Source organism: Heptranchias perlo, chromosome 7, assembly GCF_035084215.1.
Source record: "Heptranchias perlo isolate sHepPer1 chromosome 7, sHepPer1.hap1, whole genome shotgun sequence".
Taxonomy (NCBI): Eukaryota; Metazoa; Chordata; class Chondrichthyes; order Hexanchiformes; family Hexanchidae; genus Heptranchias; species Heptranchias perlo.
The window spans coordinates 50,123,303-50,151,171 of record NC_090331.1 but is presented as its reverse complement, the minus strand read 5'-3'; the positions used below and the strand labels follow the sequence as shown (position 1 = coordinate 50,151,171).

The 27,869-nt window shown below is 42.5% G+C and overlaps 1 protein-coding gene across 13 annotated transcripts in view; it reads left to right on the top strand.

Annotated features, from left to right (window-relative positions):
- Positions 1–27,869, top strand: part of myo3b (myosin IIIB) — a 494,517-nt gene that overhangs the window by 120,956 nt on the left and 345,692 nt on the right. The gene's annotated exons all lie outside the window — the stretch shown is intronic.

Genomic DNA, 27,869 nt, shown 5'->3' with positions numbered 1-27,869 from the left:
TGAAATATTAATATTTTGAATTTCTTATTTTGTGTAAACCTTTATTTTGGACATTAGAAATTTCCAATACAGTGAAGAAAATGTCAGCTGAAAAAAAATTTAAGAAAGCATTTTGAGTGATGTATGGGAACCCGGTAGGTAGATTGCACAATCTCAAGGTAATATACTCTAACTATAAAATAGCAGCTATTGTGTAGCACATGGTATGATTACTCTAATATTGTAAGTATCTATCACAGCGCATCATACAGGAGTAACAGGTAGTGCAGGTACATATACCTTTTCATAAAACGTGCACCCTATCTACCAATTTAATATATAATAGACATATTATGGAATTTGCAGGTAAGTTTTTTTTTCCTCCACTGTCATTCCTTTTCTTTTGTTGATGTGGAGATGCCGGTGATGGACTGGGGTTGACAATTGTAAACAATTTTACAACACCAAGTTATAGTCCAGCAATTTTATTTTAAATTCACAAGCTTTCGGAGGCTTCCTCCTTCGTCAGGTAAATGTTACCTGACGAAGTAAATTTACCTGACGAAGGAGGAAGCCTCCGAAAGCTTGTGAATTTAAAATAAAATTGCTGGACTATAACTTGGTGTTGTAAAATTGTTTACAATTTTCTTTTGTTAGCAGAGAGGTGTATGCTAATCATCATGATACTCTGTGCCATTAATATGTGATGACAGCATCAATTAAGTGTTAGCTATGATAATGTACAATAGATGACCATATTCCAAGAGCCCCCACTATATATCTTAATAAGAAGTTAAACCTTTCCATCCTAATTGGCAAATGAATTTCATTATAGATAAGTGTGAGGTGGTGCATTTTGGTAGGAAGAATAAGGAGGCTGCATACTACTTGGACAATAACAGTCTAAACAGGATAGAGGAGCAAAAGGATCCAGGATTACAGATACACCTATCACTAAAATTAGTGACACAGGTTAATATGGCCATAAAAAAGGCAAATTAATCCCTGGGGTTAATTTCTACAGGGATAGAATTGAAAAGCAAAGAAGTTATGTTAAACTTGCATAGAACCTTGGTTAGACCACATTTGGAATATTGTGCACAGTTCTGGTCTCCATATTAAAGAAAGGATATAGAGACATTGGAGAGGGTGCAAAAAAGATTCACAAGGATGACACTAGAACTGAGAGGATATCCTTATCAGGAACAGTTGAACAGGCTGGGGCTCTTTTCTCTAGAAAAGAGAAGACTGAGGTATGACCTGATAGAAGTCTTTAAGATAATGAAAGGGATTGATAGGGTAGATGTAGAGCGAGTGTTTCCACTTGTGAGGGGAGTCCAAAACTAGAGGTCACAAATATAAAATAGTTGCTAATGAATCCAATAGGGAGTTCAGGAGAAACTTCTTTACCCAAAGAGTGGTAAGAATGTGGAACGCACTACCACAATGAGTAGTTGAGGCAAATAGCGTTGATGTGTTTAAGGGGAAGCTAGAAAAGCACATGAGGAAGAAAGGAGTATAAAGGCATCCTGATAGGGTTAGATGAAGTAGCGAGAGAGGAGGCCCATGTGGAGCGTAAATGCTGGCATAGATCAGTTGGGCCGAATGGCCTATTTCTGTGCTTGATGTGACTTGATTAAAACTAGGTGAAATTCTTTTTCTATCCAATGACGTGCATTTGAATTCAAAGTATAAAGAATTAATCTATTTGAAATTAAAACCACTGAATGAAATTTATGGTGAAAGTTGAATTGTACTGTTCAAGCTTATGTTAAGATAAATATAATGTATGAAAGCTGAAGTTGTTTGTGAAAAATGTAGAATTTTATAAAATATGACAAACTCTGTCCATTTGGAAGATATTATGGACACAAGCCCTGTGTGTTCCTGTCCAGATGTGACTTGAAACTGAAGAAACAGAAAAGAATGATGCCTCGTCAAATTCCACAGTGGATAATTAAACCAAACAGCAACTGACCTCAAACCACTGGCCTGTGAAACTGTGTAAGCTACCACAGTGGGTACTTGAGATAAAGCAGAACACTTCACTGTCTACTCTCTTAAATAATCTTTTTCATGTCTGTTTCATGCTAAAATGTACATTTTTCAAAGATCAATGTAAGTTCACTTCAAGTGGAAATAATGAAACTTCAGTGTTTCACCTGATACTGTATTTACAATGATATGCAGCATAAGCAGTGTAGATATTTTCAAACCTCTACTTTTAAATCAGTTTTGGATTATTTCACAACATTCTGATGCAGTTGTCCCTGGCAAAATGCTGTGGTTGCTGGAACAAAGAGAACCATCTATTTATATTTTAGAGATATAAAATGTGCTACATAGGAAGTAGGTGTCAGGCTTCAGATCAATGGTAGCACTATAGCCTCTGAGTCTGAGAATTGTGGGTTCAAATCTCACTCCAGAATTTGAGCACATATCTAGTCTGACACCAGCTGACACCTCAATGCAGTACTGAGGGACTGCTGTACTGTTGGAGGTGCCATCTTTCAAATAAGATGTTAAAATGAGCTCCAGTGTGTCCTCTTAGGTGGGTGTAAAAGATTGCATAGCACTATTTGAAGAAGATCAGGGGAGTTCTCCTGGTGTGCTGGCCAACATTTAACCGTCAACCAACATTACCAAAACAGATTAACTGGTCATTATCCTATTGCTGTTTGTAGGGCCTTAGCTGCCGCATTTGCCTACAAAACAACATTGATAACACTTCAAAAGTAAGGCTGTAAAGCACTTTGGGATGTCTGGAGGATGTGAAAGGCGCTATATAAAATACAAGTTTGTTCTTCTCTAGTTGAATACAATCCATGAGTGGAAGGGATCATATAATTCATTGATGATTTAAGCCATGCACAGCTCTTACACAAGTCAAAAGTATATTCAGTAATTTCATCTTTATTCTTGTGAGGATCAGAGTACTATGAAATTGTAGCCCAGTATGATCATTTCAGCGCACGTGACATCAGTTGGCGGATAGTCATTAAAGAGGATGCACTGAAGGAACACGTGCATGGTATGGTTATTGAAATAGGTTTGCTTTTTAATTTATTTTAGTGGTTGTGTTGTTTTTGTGGCCTTTTAAAGGCTTATTGTTAGTTTTTCATTCAATTTTGTTAAGTTAGTGGCTTTAGGGTGTTCGATCTTTTTTGTTTTGTTTGTGTTGCTGATGTCACAGAATGCTCAACGGCAGTTATTAGGACAGAGTTCCTATGGTTACTGGTGAAGTGCTCACTGGTCCTGAGAGCAAATGCACAGCTGGTTGATTTATTTTTTAAAATGCTGGTGGTTCACAGGAAAATATTTGCGGTTAGGTTGTTCTTTTATATACCTATAATATATTTGTGAGTTAGCTGTGTTATTAACCTGAAAAATAGTATTAAAAATAAAATTAAAATGTTCTTTTTATAAGACATTGCCACTTGTCATATTATTTGTACTGTATTAGATAAGCTGAAGTGAAAACCTGATACCTTTTGAGTGGATTCTCAGTTATATTTTGAATCATTCTGGGGAATCATTTGGTTAGATGGGCGGTCAAACATTAGTAAGAGGCATGTAAACATACCTTACTGTTTCAGTATTTTTACAAACAGTGACATAAATAGTTTACTTAATGCACACTGAATATGTGTACAGCACCATGAATATTTGATATGTTCATGAGAAAACCTATTAAAAATCCAGTGTCTTTGTGATTGTAATATAATATTGAGCCTGTAATCTTGCTGATTAGTTCATGCTAGCCACATTACCTAACCACACTACACCATATACCAAATGGATCCCAATATTGGTCCATGATAATTTACTTGATCCAATGGACGAGATCAGATCAGTGGGGAAAAGAATGTTAACCAATTTTCAGCAACCACAATAGTTCCCTTTCTCCCTGCTCTCCCCCCATTAATACTCCACTTTAGGCATTTTATTCACTCTGTCCAATCATCAGTCTCCTGTTTCCAAACCCAAGTCTTGAGGTACAAAGGTACATTTTTTTCAGACAGAGAGCATGAGTTTTAAATGGGCAGGTAGCTTTTCTCAACTTCAAGGACAACAGATGACCTGATTGCTGAGTATTGCTGTTACACATGGTGCACCGGAGATCAGTTGACCTCTCAGTCCTGACACTAGCTGAGTCTGCGTGCCCTCTTAAAGCTTAAGTAGCACCCTGCACCCAGACATTGATGATGTTCCCCTGGCCCTGAAGCGTGAAGAGGCCTGTAACATAAAAGCTTTCCCCCTTCTGCCTTTGGGTAGAACTAATTCCCTACTTCAGCTTCAGATCTTGGGGTCAGCTAGGTTCCCATTCTGCTCCTTCCCGGCCTCAGGTCATGTGCTCTCCCTGCTCCACCCTCACACCCTGCAGCCTCCGAACTCCCATACATATCCATAATCCCAAGTTTTCATCGCACTGTCACATGGGGTCCCTTATATGTCGCCTGCGAGCATAGTTGCCAACTGTCCGTGTTTTGCACATATGGTACGAATTTCTGGTCTCTATTGCACTGCTTGTGCTGGGCCTCAAAAATTCACTGATTTTTGGAAACTTTAAATCACCGCATAATGCATTACACATCGTCCCTTCGGTGCATGTGTGATGTTTCAGTGCTAGCGCAGATGATATAATTTGCAATGCATTGTTGGGCTGAAAACATTGTTAGGCACCTATGTGGTTGCTGTAGAAGATCCTGTTACTCACCAACCCTTTTGGTGAATTTGCTTGAACATTCCAAGCTTGCAGACACATGTTATTTGGCTCCACCTCCAGTCTGCGCCCATGAGCAACATAAGAATTTCTAAGCCGTACACACATCCATTAGCCCCAAGAAAGTAATATACAAAACCGATCATGTTGTCAACTGGTTCCGGTATCTGAGTAGTGTGTTTTCAAATGATGCAGTAATAGATGTGAAGTGGAGATGCCGGTGATGGACTGGGGTGGACAAATGTAAGGAATCTTACAACACCAGGTCATAGTCCAACAGTTTTATTTGAAAATCACAAGCTTTCGGAGCTTACCTCCTTCGTCAGGTGAGTGACGAAGGAGGTAAGCCTGAAGGAGGTAAGCTCTGAAAGCTTATGATTTTCAAATAAAACTGTTGGACTATAACCTGGTGTTGTAAGATTCCTTACAGTAATAGATGGGGAGTGCTCTCTTGTATCAGAAAATCAGCTTTGTGTTTAGAAAACTGGGAAAAGTATGTCTGGAGCCAGTATGGGATCAACCTTGTACAAAACTGGAAGTGTATAGGGCTGTTGTCATCACCACCCTGCTATACAAATGAGAGTCCTACATGTTACTCTTAAATTCAGACAGGTTGACTAGTTCCACCTTTAGTACCCAAGGTCCATCGTGTGCATAAACTGACAGGTCAGAATTACCAACTGTGAAATCCTCAAACATGGTATGACCACATTGAAGCCATGCAAAAGAGAGCACAGGATGTTGTCCATGTAAAAAAACTTCAAATGCCAAAAACAATCTTTTACAGAGAAGTGTGACAGGGCAAGCGGAAGCTAAGTGGGAAATAAGAGATATAACGACATGGTCCAGCGCAACCTCTATGTAATATCAATGCCAACAGCTGAGAAAATTTTGTGGCTGATCATACAAGTTGATAAGCAGCAATGCATAGGGATATAAGCTAGTATTAGCACCAATGCATTGAAAACATCAAAGCAGCAGACTTTTTACCCCAGATGGATTGTTTTGGTTTTGTATTGGCTTTAATAGTACAGTCATAAAGTCTGACTTCTTTTCCAACAATCCATGAGTATGAAGGATAACCACCATCATCAAGAAGATGATCGCCAGATTCCTGTGACATTTACTTTGATACATATTTTTAAAAAATGATTTCACCTGAGTTTCAGGAGCAGCAGTGAGATAAGTATAACATGCCTTGTGTGATGTTCATATTTTCCTGCAGCTGCTGCATTAACAAACCTCTTCAGGGTTTTTTAGTAGCAGGTTGATATTTGGCATTATTTGTGCTTTGATTGTCTGCCAGGTTGTATGTTTCTGCAGAGCAGGACTGCTCAAAAAAGCTCAGGTATTCTGGATGAAATGAGTGAAAAATCACTAGAACAAAAATTGCCTCAACATTTTATCTTGATTTTAAAAAGTACTACAGAATTCAACTGTTCTATTTGAATATAAAATTTACAAAAATAGTTACTGATTTCTCAGATTTTAACTGACAGCTTAATCATAAAATTACCAAATTGTGTTTGGCAACATTCAATATATTCTTCAAGGTGTCAGAATTAAATAGAATCATTTGGCTTCTTATGTAATCCTTATTCTTTTTAAATCGGTCTGCGAGAGTTTAGAGCACCTAATGTGTACTTCAGAACTTTAAGCTGCACTTTCTATTTTCTCCGAAAAGTTTTTGCTCTGCTGTCTTCTTTATGGTACATACTAACAAGATTTTTTCTTAACCTTGTCAAAGCCTACTGATTAGAGACTAACACTTTTTATTTTTAAGTGCTAAATACAGGAGCCATACATTGTGACTGGTGGGGCAATGACTCCCAGGAATCCAAAAAATGTGAATTGGGCTGAATGGGCAGGCTGATTTTATTTACATACTGTTGTTAAACATGAGTTCCACTGCATCACTTTCCCCAACACTACCACTGCTCTCAGACAAGTGGGCCACCAATTTGGAATCAAAATCAGTGCAAATGAAAATTGGATGGTTTCTATAACAGGTGGCCGATCTGCAATGGCAGTTTTATGCCTAGGCGACAGGTTGAGTATGTACCACATTGACTCTTTACTAACATTAAAAATCTTACGATGGTTTAGTTGACGGCCTAAGATCATTTTAAGTTTTAAAAAGGTTGCTTGCCTTATTGCAGCTGGTATAAAGCCCAAGTTGTGTGATGCTACTTTCTCAAGATGCTTGAAAAATTAGAATCTGTTTAAAATCGGCAACTCAAAATCACAGTTGTACAACAGTTTTCATGTTGATATGACGTAAAAACGGAATCATATTGACGTAGAAGCTGAAGTATAACTGGCCCATTAGTTTTTGAGTGTTGTAAAGTTATTGAGTAGGTTTAATGCTTAAGAAAGAAAAACTGTAAATGAACTGGTGGCTTTCCTGTGAGATTTGGTCAACTTCTCCACAAGTATACTGATGGGACTTCATTTATTCTTTATACCGTAACTGCTTCTAAAGCAGCGCTTTATTTCATTTGACCTTTTTTAAAATGGAATATCAGCACTTTCAATCTGGATAATCATGTTGCCTCATTTAGATGAATACGTTGGATATTTTAGTAATCACTTAATGGTGGTCATTCATTGGTAATACTTATCTGTCCTTGATAAGTGCACAACCTACAAATGTATCTGTGGTAGCTAGATTCAGCATGGGACAGAATTTCACAGGTCGGAGACTGTAATCAGCTACTAATTGACCCACAACTGACTATAAAAACCTGAGTTTTGTCCAGATGAGACTTGATATTTGTGCTGAGGAAGGTGGAGATTCTACAAAGGACCACGGCAATTCCAAAAAATGAGTCAGAGATATCTGGTGCGACTTTTCATGTTTTGCAATCAACTGTGTCTACCATTACCAAACAGAAGGATAAATTCATGGTTACTTTTTTAAATTCTGTTTTAGATCAGCCTCAAAGGTAAATCCTAGTTCCTTATATCTATGAGGGTGTTTTCACTTGCTCTGATATTGAAGCAGAAACCCCGCCTTTAGAATACAATTACAGAGTAAGTGGTCCTTAGGATTTTGTGGGCAGTGGGTAAATCAGCATCTATCTTGATAACAAATACAAAAAAAATTGTGTCCAGCCAGGCAGAGTCACATTTACATTTTTTGGCTTCTGGATACAGGTGTGGGCAGGGCTCTCTCAACAGTTTAAGAATGCAAATGTTTAGAAAGCAGGGAGGGAAGAGATACCACTCTCTAAATTGAGGTTAGGTGGATTTGCAGTTTGCAAATCAAATTTTTAAAATAGACGCTACATTAGAATTGCACTCTATATGCGGCGTCAAGCTTAAATGGTGTGAGACTGTGCCCTCCAGGGAATCTTGTTTTGCTTGCTCTGGACTCCAGTTGGGCCCTGACTCCAGGTTTATTCAATCACTTTTGCATCAAAACTGAAATGTGATTGTGCCATGGCAAACTTGCAGTGTAAATGTGTCCTTAGAGAAAAAGATGGGTTAATATTTTGATATGGAGATGCCGGTGATGGACTGGGGTTGACAAATGTAAAGAATCTTACAACACCAGGTTATAGTCCAACATTTTCAAATAAAACTGTTGGACTATAACCTGGTGTTGTAAGATTCTTTACATTAATATTTTGAGTGCGACCTTTTGTTAGACTGTTCTTTCTTAGATCCTAATTGTCTAAATGTGTTTGTCTCAGTATTTTCTGTTTTTTTTTGTCAAAACTGTTCTCTTTTGGAATTTGAGCTTTTCCTTGTTTTGAAAAAAAAAACTGGTTCAAACATCATGGAGACATCATTCCCTTGGAGAGACCTACTCAAGCAAATGCAAGACCAATTTTAGCACATCTGGTCTGCATTTCCAGGCAATTAGATGTGAGCATTAAATCTGATACTACAGATGGGTTGTATGTATTTCCCCTAATAGATGCATAAAAAGATAATGTGCCATGATCATTGATAAACAATGACATCGCAGGTAAGTACCTTTTCATTGATTGAAGAGCCTTGATAGCTCTTTTTCTGTATGCTCTATATGAAGCTTGTTTTGGTGCTTAGAAAGTTCCATTTTTCTATAGAATTATATTCAGCTTTTTATATATTTTGCATGTTTGTCCAAATCCAGGTAGAAATTATTGTAATGAAAGTACTATTTTTATATTTTATGGACATACCCCCCCCCCCCCCCCCACTGCAAGCAGGAGCTTATTTCCAATCTGATTATTCTTTTTCTTTAAGAACAAGTAAGGCTTAATAGGTAGTCTGGTGGAGTAATGGCTTGATGTACCAGATAATAGACTGGCGGCCAATATGAAAGGGAATCCAAAAGTCTTCTAAGAGGCATGTAAGCAGTAAACGGGAAGTAAGAGGAGGGGTGGGGCTAATTAGGGACCATAAAGGAGATCTACTCATGGAGGCAGAGGGGATGGCTGAGGTACTAAATGAGTACTTTGCATCTGCCTTTACCAAGGAAGAAAATGCTGCCACAGTCTCAGTAATGGAAGATATAGTTGAGATATTGAAGGTGGCAGGGCAGGTTGAGAAAGCGGTTAAAAAAGCATACGGGATCCTGGGCTTTATAAATAGAGGCATAGAGTACAAAAGATGGAAGTTATGATGAACCTTTATAAAACACTGGTTCGACTACAACTGGAGTATTGTGACCAGTTCTGGGCACTGCACTTCAGGAAAGATGTGAAGGCCTTAGAAAGGGTGCAGAAGAGATTTACTAGAATGATTTCGGGGATGAGGGACTTCAGTTATGTGGATAGACTGGATAAGCTGGGGTTGTTCTCCTTGGAACAGAGACGGTTGCAAGGAGATTTGATAGAGGTATTCAAAATCATGAAGGGTCTAGACAGAGTAGATAGAGAGAAACTGTTCCCATTGGCAGAATGGTCAAGAACCAGAGGGCATAGATTTAAGGTGATTGGCAAAAGAACCAAAGGAGACATGAGGAAAATCTTTTTTACAGAGTGTGGTTAGGATCTGGAACGCACTGCTCGAGGGGGTGGTGGAGGCAGATTCAATCATGGCCTTCAAAAGGGAACGGGATAATTACTTGAAAGGAAAAAAATTTGCAGGGCTTCGGGGATAGGGCGGGGGAGTGGGACCAACTGGATTGTTCTTGCATGGAGCCGGCGCGGACTCAATGGGCCGAATGGCCTCCTTCCGTGCTATAACGTTTCTATGATTCTATGATTTTTATCAGTGCTGGCATGTCCTTTGCTGAAGTCGCTGTGAGTTCATTGCTTTTAAAAACTCAGAGAGAGCTATGTAATGACAGAGAACTGCTCCTGTATTACACCAAATGACACTACTGGTGGACATCTTTGTCAAGAGCATAGAAACAGTAGACATCTGAGTTTTCAGAATCCCTCCTTCGTAGCGACCTGCAACTGTTCTGCAAGCAAGTTGAAGCCAATCATGATTGCATCTTGAAGTTTGTATTTTGTCCAATAAACACTCAGGTTGGTGTGGCAATGTAATGGCTGCTTTTATTTCAGACTGTTTGGAACATTCTGGATATAACATATAGTTGGAAAGGGGATTCTGGAGTAAAATTGCTACGGTATGCTTTCTCCTATCAGGGGCCCTCTAATGTCCAATTAACAATATGCAAGTACAATACATATCATTGTGGACCCCCATTTCTCTAAAACAATAATGGGAGCATTATTGAGATAGGCTCCTACTGTCCTTACGCCTGTGTAACTTAGTTCTTGCTGAAGGTGCGTACTTGTACTGCCACGTGCTGAATAATATGCTGCAATGCAGAGAACCGTTTCTTTATAATATCACATGTGGGAGACTGCAGCACATATCTGGATATTGGATTCCCCCTCACTACCCAGACCACTTTCCACTGTTTGGTGCAATAGGCAATGGATTCTTCAATATGGCACTGATTTTTAAACTTTACTGTCTCTGTAAATACTGACATATTCCCAGGAACCGCTTGAAAATATTAGCGTATTTCTAGTGACCCCCGTGTGAACTTCTGTAAGAGAGCATTCGCTAGCCACAGGAATAGAGTGCTATTATTGCATAAAACATTTTTATTAATAGCAATAGAAAGAACATGTTACTAAGTCAAGAAAACAGAACTCCAATAACAGTTAGACAGAATTCTGATGTTTCATGGATCCCTACAAGAAACACCCCCCACCTTCCCTTGGGGGATTATGCAATTATAGCCAATCACTGTGTGTGGGCATGTTCATGTAACACATTATGCAAATCATAGAATAACTGAATAATATGGTACTATATATACCATGAGTTTTTGGTTGTCCTCCAGTCTCCACAGACCCAAACCCTTCTAAGCTTTCTTTCCTGAACGGCTGAACAATAGTTTCCTCATATAGGATCAGTCTCTCTCCCATCATTGTGTGTATAATGTAATTTGCATAATCCTGCTACTTTCACTTTTATTACTGTGGCATTCTTGTTAACATTTCTCTCATCAGTGACTTTTTTTTTGCAAGTTGCATATATTTTTATTACAACTTCTTATAATGTAGGTATATATCTTGTGGTGCTACTTTACAGTAATATTCTTCCCCTAACTGTGATCTTTTAAGTTCACCTTTTTTCTCATTTTCTATCCAGGCCCTCCTCATGATTGACATTGCAATAATCATCTCGGTGATGTACACCAAATGCTTGCCTCTTCTGCATATTCAGATCCACCCCCACTGAAAATGTCCTTGTGATGCTCTAATCAGAGTCCACTAGAACTTGCAGCCATTGGCCACTAAAGTGAGATTTTATCTGCTGTTACATACTCCATGGCTGGATATTTTATAGTATTTAGGTAGCTCATTAGCAGCTTGAGAAGCATTAAAGGATTATTATTGCAGATGCATTGTAATTGGTTGCTATTTTTTATTACCTAGCACAAAGGAAGATAGTAGTGGTTGTTGGAGGCCAATCATCTCAGCCCCAGGACATTGCTGCAGGAGTTCCTCAGGGCAGTGTCCGAGGCCCAACCATCTTCAGCTGCTTCATCAATGACCTTCCCTCCATCATAAGGTCAGAAATGGGGATGTTTGCTGATGATTGCACAGTGTTTAGTTCCATTCGCAACCCCTCAAATAATGAAGCAGTTCGCGCCTGCATGCAGCTAGACCTGGACCAACATCCAGGCTTGGGCTGATAAGTGGCAAGAAACATTCGTGCCAGACACGTGCCAAGCAATGACCATCTCCAACGAGAGAGAGTCTAACCACCTCCCCTTGACATTCAACGGCATTACCATCACCGAATCCCCCACCATCAACATCCTGGGGGTCACCATTGACCAGAAACTTAACTGGACCAGCCATATAAATACCGTGGCTACAAGAGCAGGTCAGAGGCTGGGTATTCTGCGGCGAGTGACTCACCTCCTGACTCCCCAAAGCCTTTCCAAGTCAGGAGTGTGATGGAATACTCTCCGCTTGCTTGGATGAGTGCAGCTCCAACAACACTCAAGAAGCTCGACACTATCCAGGACAAAGCAGCCTGCTTGATTGGCACCCTATCCACCACCCTAAACATTCACTCCCTTCACCACCGGCGCACAGTGGCTGCAGTGTGTACCATCCACAGGATGCACTGCAGCAACTCGCCAAGGCTTCTTCGACAGCACCTCCCAAACCCGCAACCTCTACCACCGAGAAGGACAAGAGCAGCAGGAACATGGGAACAACACCACCTGCACATTCCCCTCCAAATCACACACCATCCCGACTTGGAAATATATCGCTGTTCCTTCATCGTCGCTGGGTCAAAATCCTGGAACTCCCTTCCTAACAGCACTGTGGGAGAACCTTAACCACACGGACTGCAGCGGTTCAAGAAGGCGGCTCACCACCACCTTCTCAAGGGCAATTAAGGATGGGCAATAAATGCTGGCCTCGCCAGCGACGCCCACATCCCATGGACGACTAAAAAATACTAATGAAATCGCATTGTTGGAAATTTCAGGTTTCAAAAAAATGCATTCCCATGACTTTGTTAGATCATTAATCTCGAGGGGGATAAAATAAGATCTTTAGCCCCAAGGTGAGTTCCTGTTATCAATAATGTTGTAAGAAAAGAATACAAGCTTCCCCACAGGAAGGGAGGGAAAATTACAGTAAAACTCCAGGCTGTTCTTGCACACACATTTGCAGCTATTGGAAAGTTGCATCTACTAACAATTGGCTCAGAGCAACATTGGCAAAAGCCTAGGAGCAGATTGCCCAGTTCCCTCTTTCAGACAGAGGAAGGGGACTGGAGAGAAAATGTTGAAAGGTGTATTGCTGTCAAAAATAAAATCCTACAGATGTTATAATTAGCAAATGCTGTGGTGAGGTATTTTACACTCCACGCAAGTTACTTTTTTAGCAATAATTTTTGGAAAAATGCACAAGATTTTCCAGTTCATTTGCTAACTAGAAAAGCTAAAGTTAATCTATTTAATGCAGATTTCAGTGGAGTAAGGGCAGGAAAAAATACAAAAGTAAAGTTTTAAAAAAAAACTGGCAGGTTTCGCTGATGACTCAGGTAAAGCTGCTACCTGTGAATAGTACAGACTAGGAAGATCCTGGATTTGGTCCCCAACCTCCACTGTTAGCTAATCTCAGCTTCAGTGCTACATCCAGGATTCCTGCTCCTGAATGCTGTACAGCTAGAATCTGACTTTGCTGCGATGTCCTGTACAGTAGGATAATGGCTACTTGGGTGAAGTATAGCTGCCCACAGAACTGCACCTGGAGAAGGAGTCGATAAGTTCAGAAAAGGAAGGGAAAAAAATGGCAAGTATAATAAATAGCCAATTAATTTCCCTATATATGTGTCTGTGCATATAAATAAAATCAATATGGATTGACTCATCCACAAATTTTCGTGCTTTTCCAAAGAAAACTTTCATGGACAGACGTTGTTATAAATATGCTTATTTAAATCCAGAAGAATGACCAAGAAAAAAAGCCTTTAAGTTCTAGTAATTGTAACACTTTAATTGTTTAGGAATTTAAAATTAGTTTTTTTTGGAAAGGAAAAATAGTTATCTACCAAACGGTTAAAGAAAAGGAAGATCTATTTCTGTTTCAATACGCCAAGACCTGTATACTGTAACAGGTGTTTGATGTTTAAGCAAATTATTCACATCATTAGCAACAAAGTGGCAGAATTTTATGATCCAATCTGTTCATTTGAGATCTGCTCAAACAAAAATATATTTTGTGCCCTTGATAAACTAGTTCCTGGGTATAATATTTGTCATGTTTTATATATGAAGTAGAATTAAAATCGGAACATAGAAAACGGAGAGATGAGATAATTTTATCTCTCTTGCACAGATTCATCACTGTACAGTAATTAGCTTCACATGTTAGGCCAATGAGCAAATGGGAAACAAAATGCTGCCTATTAAACCATGTTACTGGTCTTGTGTAAGATTTTTTTTTATTCGTTAATGGGATGTGGGCGTCACCGGCAAGGCCAGCATTTATTGCCCATCCCTAATTGCCCTTGAGAAGGTGGTGGTGAGCTGCCATCTTGAATTGCTGCAGTCCGTGTGGTGAAGGTTCTCCCACAGTGCTGTTAGGTAGGGAGTTCCAGGATTTTGACCCAGCGATGATGAAGGAACGGCAATATATTTCCAAGTTGGGATGGTGTGTGACTTGGAGGGGAACGTGCAGGTGGTGTTGTTCCCATGTGCTTACTGCCCCTGTCCTTCCAGGTGGTAGAGGTCGCAGGTTTGGGAAGTGCTGTTGAAGAAGCCTTGGCGAATTGCTGCAGTGCATCCTGTGGATGGTACACACCGTAGCCACGGTGCGCTGGTGGTGAAGGGAGTGAATGTTTAGGGTGGTGGATGGGGTGTCAATCAAGCAGGCTGCTTTGTCCTGGATGATGTCGAGCTTCTTGAATGTTGTTGGAGCTGCACTCATCCAGGCAAGTGGAAAATATTCCATCACACTCCTGACTTGTGCCTTGTAGATGGTGGAAAGGCTTTGGGGAGTCAGGAGGTGAGTCACTTGCCACAGAATACCCAGACTCTGACCTGCTCTTGTAGCCACAGTATTTATGTGGCTGGTCCAGTTAAGTTTGTGGACAATGGTGAACCCCAGGATGGTGGGGAATTCGGCAATGGTAATGCCCATTGAATGTCAAGGGGAGGTGGTTAGACTCTCTCTTGTTGGAGATGGTCATTGCTTGGCACGTGTCTGGCACGAATGTTTCTTGCCACTTATCAGCCCAAGCCTGGATGTTGGTCCAGGTCTAGCTGCATGCAGGCACGGACTGCTTCATTATCTGAGGGGTGGCGAATGGAACTGAACACTCTGCAATCATCAGCGAACATCCCTGTTTCTGACCTGGAGGGAAGGTCATTGATGAAGCAGCTGAAGATGGTTGGGCCTAGGACACTGACCTGAGGAACTCCTGCAGCAATGTCCTGGGGCTGAGATGATTGGCCACCAACAACCACTACCATCTTCCCTTGTGCTAGGTATGACTCCAGCCACTGGAGAGTTTTCCCCCTGATACCCATTGACTTAAATTTTACTAGGGCTCCTTGGTGCCAAACTCGGTCAACTGCTGCCTTGATGTTAAGGGCAGTCACTTCTTTTGTCCATGTTGACCCATTTCATTTCAACCAGCTGTGACACGAGATTCATATGAACATAGGAACATAAGAAATAGGAGCAGGAGTAGACCATATCGCCCCTCGAGCTTGCTGCACTATTCATTAAGGTCATGGCTGTTCTTCGACCTCAACTCCACTTTCCTGCCCGACGCCCATATCCGTTGATTCTCTTAGAGTCCAAAAATTATTGAACTTGACCTTGAATGAGGCTCAACGACGGAGCATCCACAGCCCTCTGGGGTAGAGAATTCCAAAGAATTCCAAAGAATCACAACCCTCTGAGTGAAGAAATTTCCCCTCATCTCAGTGCTAAATGGCCGACCCTTTATCGTGAAACTATGCCCCCTAGTTTTGGACTCTCCAGCCAAGGGAAACAGCCTCTCAGCATCTACCCTGTCAAGCCCTCTAAGAATTTTATACATTTCAATGAGATCACCTCTCATTCTTCTAAACTCCAGAGAATATCGGCCCATTCTACTCAATCTCTCTTCATAGGACAACCCTCTCATTTCAGGAATCAATCTAGTGAACTTTTGTTGCACCCCTCTAAGGCAAATGTATCCTTCCTTAGATAAGGAGACTTTTTAGTTAGTTTGCCAACTTCTAGGGCTCGATTTTCTGCGTTCCTGGCGGGGGGGGCTGCGAAAATCGGGGATTCCCGGGGCGGGTCGGGAGCCCGGCTCCAACCCGCCCACTTCCAGGTTTCCCACTGATGCGCTCACATGCGCGCGCAGCCCCCGCATGTGGGACTCCTGCCGGCAATTAAAGTCGGCGGGGTGCCACTTAAGGTATTTATTTAGGTATTTCAGGTAGTTTAGAGACCTGATTAACATGATATTTTAGGAGGGGTGGGATTTTGCAAGCAACTGGGACTGTTTCCCGTACTGGGGGAAACACTCCCAATTCAAATGGACGTGTTGCAGCCATCAGCCTGTGGCAGCTGCAAAGGTCCATTTGACAGGTCGGGCGGGGGAGACCCTCACTCATTGCAGGAGGCCACTCTGTCACTTTGGACAAAGTTTGGCCTCCACCACCCTCCTAACAATAAAATTCACCAACTTGCACACTTACCCCGGTGTCCAGACACATTTACCTACCTTGCAGACCCCCTCAGATGTACATCTTCCGGATGGGGGCCGCCGTAGCTGCAGTCATGACCTCCTCGGAGGGCGAACAGCATCACCAGCCTCGCCGGCCACGCCGTCTACCTCTGACACGTGGAGCTCCACAACACAGTGCTGTGACACATCCACCTGCACAGCAGGAGGGAGGCCAACCGCAGGGAGAGATGCGTCGCAGAGGGCACTACCCTCGCCACAGGGTGCACAGACCGAGGCTCAGCTTCCTGGACCTCTCAGAGTCATTCGACATGTAGTCGTGGACATCTGCAGCCTCCTTCATGCCGAGCTGCTCCCAGCTGGCCTGAGCACCATCTTCTTACCTGTCGCTGTAAAAGTCACCACTGCCCTCAACAACTTCTCCTCCGCATCCTTCCAGGGTGCCACCAGGGACATCGCTGATGTCTCTCAGTCATCTGAACAAAAGAGCCCAGCAAATACACCTACACCCACTCTGCAGTGACACAATGGGTGGCATCAGGTGTCGGTCTTCATAGTGATCCTCAGGAAAGGGCATTATTGCACAAACCAGACAAGATTCGCAAAGACGTGGCAGAAGTGGTGCCAATATAATATGTAATGTGAGTTGATCAGAAATTAAATAGAAGTAAAAACCATGACAAACCCTCAAACACCCTTGTGCATCCTCTTCATGCTCATGACACGTTTGCCTTACGCTGCCTCCTGCACATATGTGACGCATGCCGTGTGGCTGCAGCACAGGTAGTGGCAGGTTGAGTGAGGCTGACTGTGAAAGAGATGCATGAGAGGGTGAGTATGAGATAGAGCCATGAGATTGTATGAGGATTGGGTTGAGTGGTAGTGGCGGGATGAATACTGGCGAGGTGAGTAAATGCAGGTAAGATGAGGATGAGGTTTGAGTGGGTGTGAGGGGTGATGTGACAGAGTAGTGTTGGTTGTGCAGAAGGAGATGTGGGGTGGGGGCGGTGATGTGGCAGACGGAGTGTAGGGGAATGAGTAAGTGTACTCACTTTGGCTGACCTACTTAGGTCATTGCAGCGTCTCCTGCACTGTATGCAGGTGGGCGATATATTGGTGATGCAGGTGACCTCCTCTGCCACCTCGAGCCAGGCCATCTTGGTGGCAGAGGCAGGCCGCTGATTTCACCGGGCGCGTTACCCACGTGCCCAATCGACCCCCTGCCGCGAACCCGCCGCCCTGGTAATATCGGGCCCCTAGAGTCTTTAATAAACATAAATTTCCATAAACAAACAAGTTACCTCATAAAATGCTCAGTCATTTTTTATGCAACTTCCAAGTTTTTCCATTTAAAAAAAAATTGTCTTAAGCCTGTGGGTAGTTCATAATTAAAAAAACAGTGTTTGTTAATACATTTAAATAAATGTCAGACTTGCTTGAAATAAAGCTTCAAGAATTCAATCTTCAGTTTGTTTGAAAGTCTTTCAGAGAAACAAAGAAACTCTCAAATCTTCGCCAGTTGAGGGGTCACGCCTTGTACATTAACTCCTGCTGATGCATGATGGGAAATTCTGCAAACTGCACATGCTCAGAATGTACAGTGGTTAAAAGCTCTGTCCGACCATTGTGGGGTAAAAATATCCAAAGTTCAAGCTTTTGAGACAAGTTGCAGCATGGAAGGTACTAAAATACATAAAAGACAATCGAATGGGTAAATTTTATTGATATTGTGAAATATGTAATTAAAAATTTTATAATTTTGCATGAATCCTTATTTTGGACAAAAATTTCAGTTACTGAAAAATGTGGTGAGTAGTTTTTTTTTAAATAAAAAGCATTTTGAATGATTTAATTGGTTCATCATAAAATTGTGATTACAAAATGATGATGTACATTTTTCTATTATAACTACTGGCATAAAAAGTGTTACAGGCAGTAATGCTGTTGGACAGGAAGTTTTTTAATAGTATCTAGATACCATATCATCCCACACTTGTTTTCCACTAAAAGTACATAATTTTAAACTGTAGTCTAGGTTCTCAGCGGCAGATATACTGCTGAAATAGCTCCAAAACTGCATTTCCACCTGTTGGTGTTCCACTGCTGAGGAGCAGCCCAATTTTGTTTGATCGCTGCAGCAAGTATTAGCATCCTCCGTAGGCCGTTTGCTTTGGGTTTTGCGGGGTGGGGGTGGAGAAGAGGTCAGTTTTATGTCTGTAAAAATGTGGCTTACTGCAATGTCTGAAGTTCGTGCTTCTTCTGCGTACTGAGCCAACAAATTTAAAGATTCTTCACTTGAGCTTTTACTGTCTGTAGTTTGTTTTACAACACCAAGTTATCGTCCAACAAATTTATTTTAAATTCCACAAGCTTTCGGAGGCTTCCTCCTTCCTCAGGTGAACGGTATGGAAACGGTATGGAAACGGTTCACCTGAGGAAGGAGGAAGCCTCCGAAAGCTTGTGGAATTTAAAATAAATTTGTTGGACTATAACTTGGTGTTGTAAAATTATTTACAATTGTCAACCCCAGTCCATCACCGGCATCTCCACATCATGTCTGTAATCTGGCAAAGGAGTATCCAACTTTTTGGAACTGAAGGAAGGAGGCCCACAAAATGCATGACCTGTGAAGGGAGGTGACGTTGGCAATGACTGCCATTTTTAGCAGCCTCTGCAGGGCAGCCAATGTAACAGGGGGTAATCATACCTTGTAGCAAAGCACTCTAATGAACATGGCCTCGATTTTTGGACGTCCGAGTGGGTGGGTTCGTGGTGGGGGGGCTCCGAAAATCGGGAATTCCCAGGGCGGGTCCGGAGCCTGGCTCCAACCTGCCCACATCCGGGTTCCCCAGTGACGCGCTTAGATGCACGCGCAGCCCCCGCATACGGGACTCCCACCGGCAATTAAAGCTGGCGGGATCCCACTTGAGGCAATTAATTTGATAGTTCAGGTCGTCAGCAGACCTGATTTGTAGGATATTTTAGGAGGGGTGGGATTTTCATCGAAACGGAGAGTGTTTGCCCTGCTGGGGGAAACACTCCCAGTTGAAATAGATGTGTTGCAGCCACCAGCTTGTGGCAGCTGCAAAGGTCCATTTGACAGGTTGGGGGAAGACCCTCACTCATTGCAGGAGGCCACTCTGTCACTTTGGACAAAGTTTGGCCTGCACCACCCTTCTCCTAACACTAAAATTCACCAACTTGCAACCTCAACCCCAGTGTGCAGACATATTTACCTACCTTGCAGACCCCCTCAAACGTACATCTTCCGTATGGGGGCCGCCATAGCTGCGGTCATGACCTCCTCGGAGGACAAACAGCATCACCAGCTTCGCCGGCCACGCCGTCCACCTCTGACACGTGGAGCTCCACAACACAGTGCTGTGACACATCCACCTGCACAGCAGGGGGGGAGGGCAACCGCAGAGAGAGATGTGTCGCAGAGGGCACGACCCTCGCCACAGGGGCTACAGACCGAGGCTCAGCTTCCTGGACCTCTCTGAGCAGCAGTGCACGTGGAGGCTCAGAGTCATTCGACATGTAGTCGTGCACATCTGCAGCCTCCTTCATGCTGAGCTGCTCCCGGCTGGCGCGAGCACCATCTTCTTACCTGTCGCTGTCAAAGTCACCACTGCCCTCAACAACTTCTCCTCCACATTCTTCCAGGGTGCCACCGGGGACATCGCCGGCATCTCTCAGTCGTCTGAACAAAAGAGCCCTGCAAATACACCTACACCCACTCTGCAGTGACACAATGGGTGGCATCAGGTGTGGGTCTTCATGGTGATCCTCAGGAAAGGGCATTATTGCACAATCCAGACAAGATTTTCAAAAATGTGGCAGTAGTGGTGATAACAATTTTTAATGATTTTTTGCAAAACAAACGAAAATAAATCAAGAACATGACATTTGGTCTTACACCCTTGTGCATCCCCTTTGTGCTCACAAGACCTTCGCCTTACGTTTACTGGAACCCCTACGTGGTGCTACCCCTGTGGCTTTAGCAGAGGTAGTGGCAGGTTGCCCTTGTCCATGCCCTGACCGATGAGATGCTTTGCGCGGATGCCCTCTGGGTTCCGGTGCCCATGAGGCCCCCTCCAAAGACTGCTCCACCTGCACCTGTGCAGGGGCAGACTCGGCCACCTAGAGAGGAGACAGCATTGCGAGTACCGTTTGAGAGGGGGGCAACGGGTGAGATTGGGAGCACTTTGAGTGGTGTCCCCACTTCCATGTCCCCTTTCACCATCATCCCTCTCCTGGCCCAGGCCCACATCACTCCTTCTACCCTGCTGGATGACAGTTTGGAGGACTTGTGTGCAGCCTTGGAAGGCCAGTTGTAATGTATCTATCAGCTTGTTTAAGGCAGCAGAATGTTGCTAACCCTGAATCTGAACGGCCATTGTCAGGACCTGAATGAACTCAATGTTGAGCCGTGCTTGACACTCGATGGAAGCTAGCCTTTCCTCCATCGCAGACATTCCCGCACCTTCCCGAGACACTATCTGAGATGCCTTCACGTCCCAGTGCAGGAGTTGGACTCCTCCATCCTCTGCGCGATTGTGGAGAGTGCGCGTGGCAACTGTTCCAGTACATTGGCAATGTGCTGCTGCCCCTTGATGACTCTCCTTTTCACGGCTGGCCCCCAGGGTTCAGCATCTGGATCTAGCTGAGCAGAGCCTGGAGAAGAGTGCTCCCACTGACGCGGACACTCCACGGCTGCCCCTGCCACCAGGGTCTGCTCGTGCTCACATGCGTGGTGACTCACCATGTGCAAGCCCAACTAAGTGAGGACGGGGACCCACTGAGGTGTGTGTGTCTGCGCTGGTGGATGGCTGGCTCAGATGTGACGATGCACCCTCAGAGGCCGGCAGGTCCTCTGAGGAATCACCCTCCGTTGTCACGGTACTCGCAGATGGCCCTGAAAGAGAACAGAAAGCAATATTAAACATGTGGACAGATGTTGAGGTGCTGCAGATGCCAAGTTGTGCTAAGATCATTTGCTATGATCATTGAAGTGTCATGAACAGGTGCAGAAAATAATCAATAAGGCTAATGGAATGCTGGCCTTTATATCTAGAGGACTAGAGTACAAGGGGGCAGAAGTTATGCTGCAGCTTTACAAAACCCTGGTTTGACCGCACCTGGAGTACTGTGAGCAGTTCTGGGCACCGCACCTTCGGAAGGACATATTGGCCTTGGAGGGAGTGCAGCATAGGTTTGCTAGAATGATACCCGGACTTCAAGGGTTAAGTTACGAGGAGAGATTGCACAAATTGGGGATGTATTCGCTCGAGTTTAGAAGGTTAAGGGGTGATCTGATCGAAGTTTATAAGAAATTAAGGGGAACAGATAGGGTGGATAGAGAGAAACTATTTCCACTGGTTGGGGATTCTAGGAGTAGGGGACACAGTCTAAAAATTAGAGCCAGACCTTTCAGGAGTGAGATTAGAAAACATTTCTACACACACAGGGCGGTAGAAGTTTGGAACTCTCTTCCGCAAACGGCAACTGATGCTAGCTCAATTGCTAAATTTAAATGTGAGATTGATAGCTTTTTGGCAACCAAAGGTATTAAGGGATATGGGCCAAAGGCAGGTATATTGAGTTAGATTACAGATCAGCCATGATCTTATCAAGTGGCGGAGCAGGCACAAGGGGCTGAATGGCCTGATCCTGTTCCTTTGTTCCTATCATGAGTGCTGAGTGTTAGATTTCTGTCACCAGCCGCTTGAGCACTCCCAGTCTTGGCGTCCGCCTCAGACAGGTTCTCCAGCCTCCGGCTTATTTAGAGTGCCTGCTGCTCCGCATCTGTTAAGGCCACCTGGTGTGGCGGGCCCCCTCCGGTCCTTGCCGTCTCCCGGGCATTCTGGCATCTCTTCTCCTATCAAGGCAAAACACAGGCGTGATTGAGAGATGGTTACATGGTGACCCGCTGCATGCATTGGTGTGGGTGGGGGCAAGGGTGAGGGAGATGCATGGGAGGGTGCGTGTGAGACATAGCCATGAGATTGCATGAGGATTGGGTTGCGTGGTAGTGTTCGAATGGGAACTGGAGCGGTGAGTAAGTGCAGGCAAGATGAGAATGATAGTTGAGTCAATGTGAGGAGTGACGCTAGAGCACTGTGGTGGCAGCGCAGAAGGAGTTGTGTGGTGGTGGAGGTGATGTGGAAGACGGAGTGTGGGAGAATGCGTATGTATACTCGCTTTGGCTGACCTGATTAGGTCATTAAATCTCTTCCTGCACTGGACCCAGGTTCTGGACACATTGCCGCTGCTGCTGACCTCCTCGGCCACCTCCAGCCAGGCCTTCTTGGTGGTGGAGGGAGGACACTTCCTTCCATCCGATGGGAAAAAATTTCCCTCCTCCTCTTCACCCCATCAAGCAGCACCTGGAGCGAGGATTCAGAGAACCTTGGAGCAGCCTTGCCTCTGGCCAGCTCCATGATCCTAAATTGGTTCTTTGCTGCAGGAGGAGCATTGAAGGACTGCCTCTTTAAATAGGGCTCCTCCTGCTGACAGCCTGCGATGCGGGTGCGCAGTGTGCCCGCTGCGCAGGTCCAGAACGGGAAACCCGAAAGCCAAGGTAAGTGCCTTCAATTAGGCTGCGATCGCGTGTAGAGCACTCGAATTCACTGGGCGTGTTACCCACGTGCCCAGTCGACCCCCCTGCTGCCAACCCACCTCCACCCTAATATCGAGCCCCATATTTCCCAGTTGTAGTCACCTTGGCGTCACTATGTTAAACACCATCTGCAATTTACCTATGTGCAGGAAGTACCACAAAATCATTCAAACCCCTTCTCTCTCCTGCAAGTGTTCCTTTAATCACAGCTGAACATGTAGGAAAACAATGGAAGACTCACATGATAGGTATTTCATTGTTCTCACTCCCTTTTAAGGAATGCCTTCTGAGAGTGTGCTTTGATAGCACGCAGAGTATCTTCACTCTCTCGACTTTCTTCTTAAAGGGGAAACGGCCCTCATCCAAAGACAAAGAAGTATTACCTCAATCATCCAAGATTCTTGCTGCAAATTATCAGCCAACTTCCTTATAATGTGCTGCCACTGTAGGAGAAGTAGGAGGCTAATATTGAAAGGACACACAATAGTAGGCATCAACAGGAGCCAGATGATCTTAAACAGTACGAAGATTATCAGATTTGTTTTCAGTGAAATGTTTTTGTCACTGATGTGCAGAATGATTTGGGGTAAGGTGAGGAAATGCTTGTGTGAAGGAGAAGCAGATGATCTCCATATGGGAGATCTGGTAGCTGTGATGGTCAGCTACATGTTAGCAAGCGATTGAGTCGAATTTTTTGCCAAAGTGAGACTATGATGACAAGACTAATTTGGCAGTGGGCTTGGATCTTAGTCAGCTGAAAGTCTCCCTTAATACCTGTACCTGCAACTTGCATAACTTAGTTACTATTTCGTGAGGGAAACATTGCTGAGGGTGACAAGAAAGTAGCTTCACCTGGATCTGCAAACCTGCAGGCAAGTGTACCAGTGGATAGTTGCTATAGACGGTCTATTATGCCTGTTCATCTTGGCTTCTCTATGATGGTCCTCATGATGCTCCTTCTCTTCCTATTACATTAAATTTTTTACAAAACTTTAAAAAAAATTATTTAAACTTTAAAGAAGCTCTTTTTAAAAGAAAAACCTTTAATAAATTCTTTAAAAACTCATTAAAAATCTCACTTCTGCACACACTTCCCGACAACTTTTTCCAATATAAATTCCTGTATCCATTTTTATACTGGACACTGCCTATGTTAATGTGTCATGCTGTAATTATACCCCCCCTCCAGTGGCAGCACTGTGGTGCCTCAGTTTGTAATTGCAGATAAACTCCAATCTTTCAACCAATTCTACTTCTTTGTTTTCCAAATTGTTTCAAGTTTTGCTATTTAGCTATAAATAACATCAAATCTAAGTATTAAATCAAAGTAAGGACTGAATGTATGACTTTAAAATGGGGACTGAATTATATTTGCGTGCCCTGATCCGACTCTGCCCCGGCCTCGAACCCTGCTTCACCTGAAGACTGCATTTAGTCTTGACTCCCTGTGTGCAAGGTCATAGGAGATTGACTAGTGTATACTTTTAAAAAAAAACTTAGGTCCAACTTGCCCTGGGTCCCTTGTGGTCTTCAACTCTGCAGTGCCTCATGCCTAATAGAAACAGGTCTCAATGCCTCTTCTGCTGACACATTGTCTATGGCACCTCCTGAAAACATACGGGGGAGGGGGGAGGGGAATTCAGTCACCTTATTAAAACATACCCTCCCGCATCATTTTGCGGTGGCCAATGAAGTCCATCCTGCATGTGCAAGATAACTAAACACTCAGTTTTTTGGGTTGGCGACTCGAGGTGGTATCATTTTGTATCTCCAAGGCGACCATTTCTCTCTTGTACCTTACCAGGTTGTGAGGCTATGGAATGCACTACCAGAGTTCGTGACTGATGCAGAGACCATGTCAACTTTTCAGAATAAGTTAGATAGGTGGTTGAAGGAAAGGGGGATAAAAAGATATGGAAACAAGGTGGACACATCGAATTAGGACAATTGCCTTTGCGAGCACAAGCACCAGCATGGATTGGTTGGGCTGAACGATTTGTTTCTGTATTATAATTTTTATGTAATACACATTGTTTATTGTCTTATTTTTGTCATCACCTTATAACAATGTATTACATAGAATGTACGGCACAGAAACAGGCCCTTCGGCCCATCTGGTCCATGTCGGTGTCTATACTCCACACGAGCCTGCTCCAACCCCTCTTCATCTAATCTATCAGCATAACCATCTTTTCCTTTCTCCTTCATGTGTTTATCTAGCTTCCCTTAAATGCATCTATGTTATTCGCCTCAACTACTCCCTGATTTTTTTTCATAAATAGAAATGGGTATCTTGTATGTCATACCAAATAACCAGTACTCATGGATGAATTACTGAAATATATGTATCTCTAACAGGTTTTGGGCTGTGTTGTATAATTGTGACTTCACCACTCAGATACATGTTGATACAAAACTCATTTGGACTTTATAAATGTCTTTAATTAACACTTATTCAGTAAGTTTTTTGAGTTTTTAAATATGTTTTCCATACCTGTCATTTGCTCATTAGATGTTGGACAATTCCATTAAAGATATTTCACACAGCCTTCAAAAAGCTTTAAGTATATTTAAAAAACACTAAGCAATGTAAGCAACCTTAGATAACCTACAATAGTAATATGATCGAAAATCAAATTGTTTGGAGATGCAGTTTGCTATAAAAACATTTTCATGCTTTTTGTTTCTAAATACCTTGAAAGAATAATGGGAATTTTGCAGCAGCACATCAGGAATCTTAAAAGGAGCATACTCAGAAGGTCAGCAGACCGATGTGACTTGAGCGCATGCCATGGGCTAAGATATAACACTGGTTATTAAGGTAGGAGTGAAAGGGATGACAGTTGGATGATGGCTAAAACTTTGTAGCAGGCAATAGTTAAAGAAGACTGGAATTGGCAGCAACCAAGCAGTAATGTATACAGATATCTGTGCACAGCATTGTGCTCCATGGGATGTGGTAACACATCAGTAAAAAGTACGAGTTAGGAATATTTGGTTGCTAGATTGTAGCTTAATTCATCTCCTAAAATGCAAATCTGAAAATAAAATTGGAAAGATCTTCAATATTTTTATTTCATCGATATCAGCAATTACACTCTTCTGGTAAAACATTGGTGGAAGAGTTCCTCTGTGTGCTATCAGAAACATTTATAAAGAGGAAATCTTCCCCATCGCATGATACTGAAATAGATTATGGAACAAGGAGTGCATGCTATTTTTTCGTAACTCATCTTTATTTTGATTTATTAATTTTCTGCTTCATCCAGGTGAGTCTGAAATCTTGTTTTCCTGCAGATTGGCAAACTGCACTACATTTCACATATACTGATGCTAGCTAGATTAATCTGTGTTTTTCCAGATGACAGTTTTTATCTAATAATACTTTGTAATATATGTATAATTTGGTACTGCTGCTTCCAAACTGTAGTTTGTTTACATTAACAAGGAAGTGTGAAATAGGTCTGTCTCACTTAAAGGCTGCAATTCATCTTCCACTGTCTTAGTTGATGATCGTTTTCAAAGCCGAGAGACACTTGTATAGTTTTCAGGGCTGGTGTGGATGCATTATAAGGTAAAAATAAAATCTGCCATTTTAGCTGCAAGCAAAGCAAAATTCAGAGTTTGCAATAGACGTATAAATTCACACAAAATATCAGGAGATTTTATAATACTGTTTCCTGTTGTCTTTATTAACTTTTCCTACTCTATCTCAGGCAAATTTCTCCATTCACAATTCGTAAAATGCATTGAAATCAAATATTTATGAAAACATACATTTGTTTTAAAAATAGATGTGAGGATACTATAATGAATTTTTGCCTGATTACAGCCTTCTATGTAAAGTTTATGTTTAGTTATTAATAGGAACAATTAATCCAACAAAATGTTTCGAATTGCCCCACATCAAGGCCTGGAAACTGCTGGGTTATTGATATGGCAGTGGAAGTGCAGCATCGGAGCTGCTGTTATGCCCGGTGAAATTGGAGGAAGCTGACTCCATTAGAAATCCCAAGGTCAGGTAATTTAAATAATGCTGGTGGGTCAAGGGCACGAGTTCCACCAGTTGGGAGCCAATACACTGGGTCTAAAGCCCTAAACAACTGAAACACTGAACTACTTTGTGAGTCATAAATGTTTAGCTTTGTCATTTATGTTGATGACCAAATAAAGAAATTGACTTAATTACTGTTATAACTTGATAATTCAGCTGCAGTAGTTGATAGATTAAGAACAAAAGTGTGAAACCAGATTTGGTCATTGACCCAATCAAGCTTGCTCCTTCTAGCAAACCCTCTACAATTTACACTATAATTGATTCTATCCATCACATACCGATGGATTTTCTTCTTCCTGTGCCTGGGTGTATTGGACAGCTTGGTCGCAGCACATGGCGGAAAATTGAGTGGGGAGGATCGCTTGTCAATAAGCGAGTCTGCCCAAATTTCCTCCCATTTAAATTAATGCCCAGAAAATTGGGCAGACTCCCTTACCGGTGTTCTCAGGCAATCCAATGCACCCAGATGAAGGAACAGGAAAATGTACACCATAATCTTTTAAGAAAGGTAAAGAACCACAGGTAAATGATAGTCTGTGAAATTTCTGTCTGATCCCTTCAGGTAATTTAGTGAAGCTCTGGGATGTTACTGTGAAACTACGATCTATATTATTTAACCATTAACATTTTGTCCCACAGCTGACATTTCCATGGGCCCAGAAGCATAAAATCCATCACGATTCAGAGTATTTTATCAGTCACTTATCATGACAATTGCCAGTTCCATTCTTCATAAGATTTTCATGTCGCTCCTTTTTAGAGAATTAACCACTCTTGACTGATTTTAATAGTTTATTTCACATATTTGTCTCAATTTT